This window comes from Castor canadensis, chromosome 7, assembly GCF_047511655.1.
Source record: "Castor canadensis chromosome 7, mCasCan1.hap1v2, whole genome shotgun sequence".
Taxonomy (NCBI): domain Eukaryota; kingdom Metazoa; phylum Chordata; class Mammalia; order Rodentia; family Castoridae; genus Castor; species Castor canadensis.
The window spans coordinates 60554617-60562545 of NC_133392.1; the positions used below are offsets into that span (position 1 = coordinate 60554617).

The 7929-nt window shown below is 40.6% G+C and overlaps 1 pseudogene; it reads left to right on the forward strand.

The window, feature by feature from the left end:
- The first annotated feature begins 214 nt into the window (after positions 1 to 214).
- On the forward strand, positions 215 to 1176 carry LOC109685010 (N-lysine methyltransferase KMT5A pseudogene; annotated as a pseudogene).
- The last annotated feature ends 6753 nt before the right edge of the window (positions 1177 to 7929 follow it).

A 7929-nucleotide genomic window follows, 5' to 3' on the forward strand; every position in this document is an offset into this window, starting at 1 on the left:
ATCCAAACAAAAAATCAATAAAGAAATCCAAGATCTAAAATACACAATAGGCGCCTCCCTCCCTGCATCCCTCTCTCAGGGAGGCGCGGGGCTGCCGCGGCCCTGCTCGCAGGCCATGGGGGAAGGGGGCACCATGGGGCGCTGGTGGCGGTGGCAACAGCAGCAGCAGCGGCAGCGGCAACGCTGGTGGCCGGGCCACGGTGAGGGCGAGGGCGCCAGGCAGGCCACCATGGGCCTGGCCGGGCTGCAGGAGAACGTGTTTGCTGGGCAGTCAAAGATCTATTCCTTCATGAGCCCGAACAAATGCTCTGGAATGCGTTCCCCCTTCAGGAAGAGAATTCAGATGCACACCACAAAGTCAAATGTCAAGGGAAACCATTAGCTGGGATCTACAGGAAATGAGAAGAGAAAAGGAATGCCGGGAACACAATACAAAGCACCCTGAAGTCTGAGGAACAGAAGGTCAAAGACACCAGGAGAGGTCCCCTGGCACCTTTTCCAAACCAAAAATCCGAAGCAGCAGAACCTCCAAAATCTCCACCCTCATCATGTGATTCTACCAATACAGTGGGCGCCAAGTAAGCCCTGAAAAAACCCCTCAGGGGCAAACAGGCCCCTCGGGAAAAAGCTCAAGGGAAAACGCAACAGAATCGCAAAATCACAGATTTCTACCCAGTCCAAAGGAGCTCCAGGAAGACCAAAGCTGAGCTGCAGTATGAAGAAAGGAAAAAAATAGATGAGTTGATTGAAAGCGGGAAGGAAGAAGGCATGAAGATTGACTTAATCGATGGCAAAGGCAGGGGTGTGATTGCCACCAAGCAGTTCTCCTGGGGTGATTTTGTGGTGGAATATCACGGGGACCTCATCGAGATCACTGACGCCAAGGAGCAAGAGGCTCTGTACGCACAGGACCCCTCCATGGGCTGCTACATGTACTATTTTCAGTATCTGAGCAAGACCTACTGCATGGATGCCACTCATAAGACAAACCACCTGGGGAGGCTGATCAATCACAGCAAGTGTGGGAACTGCCAAACCAAACTACATGACATCGACGGAGTGCCTCACCTCATCCTCATCGCCTCCCGAGACATCGCCACTGGGGAGGAGTGTCTGTATGACTACAGTGACCGCAGCAAGGCCTCCATCAAAGCCTACCCATGGCTGAAGCATTAACGGTGGCCGGCAGGCCGCCACCCCTGCAAAGGACAAAGTGCTCTCAGAGGGAATGATTTTTTACACACTTCCTCTTAGCAGATCACTTCAAACGTTTTTATGAAGCATATTAAGATGCCATTTCACTGTAGTATTTAAATATCTGTAACAGGTTTCCAAGGTGGACTTGAACAGATGGCCTTATAGTACCAAAACTTTTATATTCTAGTTGTTTTTGTATCTTTTTTGCATACAAGCCAAAGGTTCATGCTTCCCGTGCATGCAGTCCAAGACTCGGCACAGGTTTTAGAAGAAGGGTCACCATGAACTAGGAGGCCAGGTGAGTCTGTGCCAGGACTGCCCACACTGATGTCCAAGGTCAGGTGGCTGCGAGGGCATCGCCCCATGCACGTCGGGCCTGGCTGGACGTCTCCAAGCTCTTGTTCTCCTCTGTCTCGACAGGCGCACGCTGACGTGCATGAATGTTTTAAAGGGTTTGCAGTAAGCTAGTCTTCTCTCTGCTTCTGAAATCTTACTGACTCTGGCCGTGCCTGCCAAGTGCACACTTCTTCCACAGGCCACTTCAGGTGGGTAGGAGCCATAGGGCCGGGAAGAGCACTGCTTCCCATCTGCGGGGGCAGGCCTCCAGAAACTGAGTTAATTCTTTATAGAAATGTGAACACTGAATTTATTTAAAAAAATAAATAAAAAGCAAACAAAAAAAGAAAAGAAAGAAAAAAAAACCACAGAAAACAACTTACATGTATATAGGTCTTGAAGTGAGTGAAGTGGCTGTGTTGTTTTGCTTTATTTTGGGCTTTTAGTTTTTGTAGAGGAGATTTGAGATGGTACTCTATTCTAATCAAAAATAAAGTTTTGTAGTGGGACCAGAAATTACTTACAGATACCCCCACTCACCTGCCCTGACGCCAAGGTCTGCAGTGTATCAGACCATCAGGTGTCCTTCCGGTGAAGATGCAGCCATGAACTGCAGTGTGAGCCTGAGAGCCCAGGACCCCTACCCTAGTGACCATGGCAAGCCTCAGGAAGTCAAAAGGTGTGCTGGGTGCCAGCAAGGTCAGGAAGCCAGGAAACAAGGAGGAGCCTCAAGTTTTCACCTACAGTGCGATAGACAGGAGAAGGTGGCTTCCTACTCCGTCCCTAGGGAGTTCAGGGCTCAGGAGCTGGAACCTGAGATCCTGCCCACCTGGTCCAGGTAAATGTAAATGACAGGTATAAGGAAAGGCTCTTCTCCTTGGTCCTCCCTCACCCCACCCTGGGACTCACGATGGTGCTACCTAAGAAAGTCTTCCCCCTGCCCCGCTAGCCTGTTCAGTGGTCAGCGAGTTGGAGGAGGATCCACAGGAGTGTGTAAATGTAAAATGAAATGTCTTGGTTGTACCTGTTTGTGGTTTAGCTTTGTATTTAAGCAAACAAATGAAGAGGAAATAAACTTGAAGATTATTTGTCATCATAAAAATGAAACAAATTAAAATATTTATTGCCCAGTGAAAATAAAATAAATTACACAATAGATCAAATGGACCTACTTGATGTCTACAGAACATTTCATCCAACTTCTACACAATATACATTCTTCTCAGCAGCCCATGGAACCTTCTCCAAAACAGATCATATCCTAGGGCACAAAGCAAACCTCAGCAATTACAAGAAAATAGAAATTATATCGTGCATACTATCTGATCATAATGCAGTAAAAATAGAACTCAACAACAAAAGTAAAGACAAAAAACATGCAAACAGCTGGAAACTAAATAACTCATTACTTAATGAACAATGGGTCATTGATGAAATAAAAGAGGAAATTAAAAAGTTCCTGGAAGTCAATGAAAATGAAAACACAACCTACCGGAACCTATGGGACACAGCAAAGGCAGTCCTGAGAGGAAAGTTTATAGCCATGAGTGCATATATTAAAAAGATTGAAAGATCCCAAATCAATGACCTAATGATACATCTCAAACTCCTAGAAAAACAAGAAAAATCAAATCCCAAAACAAATAGGAGAGAAATAATAAAAATAAGAGCTGAAATCAATGAAATAAAAACAAAAAAAAAAACATACAAAGAATCAATGAAACAAAAAGTTGTTTCTTTGAAAAAATAAACAAGGTCAACAGACCCCTGGCAAACCTGACTAAAATGAGGAGAGAAAAAAACCCAAATTAGTAAAATCAGGAATGCAAAAGGGGAGATAACAACAAACACCATGGAAGTCCAGGAAATCATCAGAGACTACTTCGAGAACCTATATTCAAATAAATTTGAAAATCTTAAAGAAATGGACAGATTCCTAGATACATATGATCATCTAAAACTGAACCAAGAGGAAATTAATCACCTGAATAGATCTATAACACAGAATGAAATTGAAGCAGCAATCAAGAGTCTCCCCAAAAAGAAAAGTCCAGGACCTGATGGATTCTCTGCTGAATTATATCAGACTTTTAAAGAAGAACTGATACCAACCCTCCTTAAACTGTTCCATGAAATAGAAAGGGAAGGAAAACTGCTTAACACATTTTATGAATCCAGTATTACACTTATCCCAAAACCAGGCAAAGACACCTCCAAAAAGGAGAACTATAGGCCAATCTCCTTAATGAACATTGATGCAAAAATCCTCAACAAAATAATGGCAAACCGAATACAACAACACATCAAAAAGATTATTAACCATGACCAAGTAGGCTTCATCCCAGGAATGCAGGGTTGGTTCAACATACGAAAATCAATAAACGTAATAAACCACATTAACAGAAGCAAAGACAAAAACCACTTGATCATCTCAATAGATGCAGAAAAAGCCTTTGATAAGATCCAACACCATTTCATGATAAAAGCTCTAAAAACTAAGAATAGAAGGAAAGTACCTCACATTATAAAAGCTATATATGACAAACCTCCAGCCAACATTATACTTAACGGAGAAAAATTAAAACCATTCCCTCTAAAATCAGGAACCAGACAAGGATGCCCACTATCTCCACTCCTATTCAACATAGTACTGGAATTCTTAGCCAGAGCAATTAGGCAAGAAGGAATAAAAGGAATACAAATAGGGTAAAGAAACTGTCAAAATATCCCTATTTGCAGACGACATGATCCTATACCTTAAAGACCCAAAAAACTCTACTCAGAAGCTTCTACACATCATCAATAGCTACAGCAAGGTAGCAGGATATAAAATCAACATAGAAAAATCATTAGCATTTCTATGCACTAATAATGAACAAACTGAAAAAGAATATATGAAAACAATTCCACTTACAAGAGCCTCAAAAAAATCAAATACCTAGGTGTAAACCTAACAAAAGATGTGAACAACCTCTACAAGGAAAACTATAAACTTCTGAAGAAAGAGATTGAGGAAGACTATAGAAAGTGGAGAGATCTCCCATGCTCATGGATTGGTAGAATCAACATAGTAAAAATGTCGATACTCCCAAAAGTAATCTACATGTTTAAAGCAATTCCCATCTAAATTCCAATGACATTCATTAAAGAGATTGAAAAAATCTACCGTGGAATTTATATGGAAACACAAGAGGCCACGAATAGCCAAGGCAATACTCAGTCAAAAGAACAATGCTGGAGGTATCACGATACCCAACTTCAAACTATATTACAAAGAAATAGCAATAAAAACAGCATGGTACTGGCACAAAAACAGACATGAAGACCAGTGGAACAGAATAGAGGACCCAGATAGGAAGCCACACAACTATAACCAACTTGTCTTTGACAAAGGTGCTAAAAATATACGATGGAGAAAAAGCAGCCTCTTCCACAAAAACTGCTGGGAAAACTGTTTAGCAGCCTGCAAAAAACTGAAACTAGATCCATGTATATCACCCTATGCCAACATTCACTCAAAATGGATCAAGGATCTTAATATCAGACCACAAACTCTAAAGTTGATACAGGAAAGAGTAGGAAATACTCTGGAGTTAGTAGGTATAGGTAAGGACTTTCTCAATGGAACCCCAGCAGCACAGCAACTAAGAGATAGCCTAGATAAATGGGACTTCATAAAACTAAAAGCTTCTGCTCATCAAAAGAAATGGTCTCTAAACTGAAGAGAACACCCACAGAGTGGGAGAAAATATTTGCTACACATCAGACAAAGGACTGATAACCAGAATATATAGGGAACTTAAAAAACTAAATTCTCCCAAAACTAATGAACCAACAAAGAAATGGGCAAGTGAACTAAACAGAACTTTCTCAAAAGAAGAAATTCAAATGGCCAAAAAACACATGAAAAAATGCTCACCATCTCTGGCCATAAAGGAAATGCAAATTAAAACCACACTAAGATTCCACCTCACCCCTGTTAGAATAGCCATCATCAGCAACACCACCAACAACAGGTGTTGGCGAGGATGCGGGGAAAAAGGAACCCTCTTACACTGTTGGTGGGAATGTAAACTAGTACAACCACTCTGGAAAAAAATTTGGAGGCTACTTAAAAAGCTAAACATTGATCTACCATTTGATTCAGCAATACCACTCTTGGGGATATACCCAAAAGACTGTGACACAGGTTATTCCAGAGGCACCTGCACACCCATGTTTATTGCAGCACTATTCACAATAGCCAAGTTATGGAAACAGCCAAGATGCCCCACTACTGATGAATGGATCAAGAAAATGTGGTATCTATAAACAACGGAATTTTATGCAGCCATGAAGAAGAACGAAATGTTATCATTCACTGATAAATGGATGAAATTGGAAAACATCATTCTGAGTGAGGTTAGCCTGGCCCAAAAGACCAAAAATCATATGTTCTCCTTCATATGCAGACATTAGATCAAGGGCAAACACAACAAACAAGGGGATTGGACTTTGAGCACATGATAAAAGCAAGAGCACACAAGGGAGGGGTGAGGATAGGTAAGACACCTAGAAAATTAGCTAGCATTTGTTGCCCTCAATGCAGAGAAACTAAAGCAGATACCTTAAAAGCAACTGAGGCCAATAGGAGAAGGGGACCAGGAACTAGAGAAAAGGTTAGATCAAAAAGAACTAACCTAGAAGGTAACACACATGCATAGGAAATCAATATGAGTCAACTCCCTGTATAGCTATCCTTATCTCAACTAGCAAAAACCCTTGTTCCTTCCTATTATTGCTTATACTCTCTCTTCAACAAAATTAGAGATAAGGGCAAAATAGTTTCTGCCAGGTATCAAGGGGGTGGGAAGAGGGAGGGGGTGGGGTGGGTGGTAAGGGAGGAGGTGGGGGCAGGGGGGAAAAATGACCCAAGCATTGTATGCACATATGAATAATAATAAAAAAAACTACCAAAGGGAGAGTAAGAGTGGAACACAAAAGTAGAAACAAAGAATAAAGGCAACAAATAGTGCACACTAATTTGTTTATGGTAGATATTAATCTACCATATGTTACAGTGGATATTAACCCAACTACAGAAGTCTTATACATTGTTTCACTATGGATTGAGTTACCCATAATTGACCATGGCCAAAAATATTAAAAGGAAATTTCCAGAAATAAAGAATTCATAAATTATGCACTGTTCGGAATAGTATGCTGAGATTTTGCACTGTCTTTCTCCATCCTGCCTAGGACAAGAATCAACCCTTTGTCTAATGTATCCATGGTGTATACATGACCCACCCAGTAGTCACTTAGTAGCTATCTTGGTTTTCAGATTGACTTGGGTAGTATTATAGTGTTTGAGTTCCAGTAAGAAGGGCAATAGTAGTCTAAAAACTATGTCACAATGCCTACATCATTATCTCATTTCCTCTCATCATATAGGAATTATATCATCTCACACTATCACAAGATCAAAGGGGACATGTCAGTCAGCTTTTCCACCTCAGTGACAAAACACCTACCTCAGTAACACAATTTCAGGAAGGAAGGATTTATTTTGACTCACAGTTTCAGAGGTTTCACTCTCTAGTCAGCTGGCTCCACTGATTTTAGACCTGTGACAAAGCAGAAACTTCATGACAGAGGACATGGCAAAGGAGAGTTATTCACCTCATGGCATCTAGGAAGCATCAAAGGAAAAGGCTAGGGACAAGATACACCCTTCAAAGACATGCTCACAGCAACCTACTTCCTCCAACTAGGCTATGAGCTCATCAGCGGATTAACAATGAGGTTAGCACACAATTGCCTATCTTAGTACCACCAGCTGGAGACCAAACACGTTAGTATTTGAGTAACTTCATACCCAAACCATAACAGATGAGTATAGTATATATATTTTTGAGAGCAAGAGGGAGAGTGTATTCACATAACTTTTATAACAGTATAGTGCCATAATTTTATATTTTATTATTAGTTATTGTTGCTAATCTCTTATTGTGCCTAATTTATAAATTGAGCTTTATCACAAGTATATATGTATAGAAAAACATAATATATGTAGAGTTCAGTACTATTCATGTTTTCAGTTGCCCACTGAGGGACTTGACCATATCCCCCTTAGATAAGGGGAAACTAACTACCACATATCACTAACAACCTTAAACATCAATGTCTAAATATATCAATTAAAGACAAAGATTGTCAAGTGTATCAAAACACAAGACCTGATTGTATGTTTTCTATAAGATACTCACTTTATTATAAAGACATAAATTAAAAATACAGGAATAGGTAGATTTGCTGATGATTTTCTGAATATGACATAAAAATCACATAATACGGAAAACAGAAATCAATAGAGAAAAAAAATCAATAAATCCAAACACTGATTCTCTGCAAATA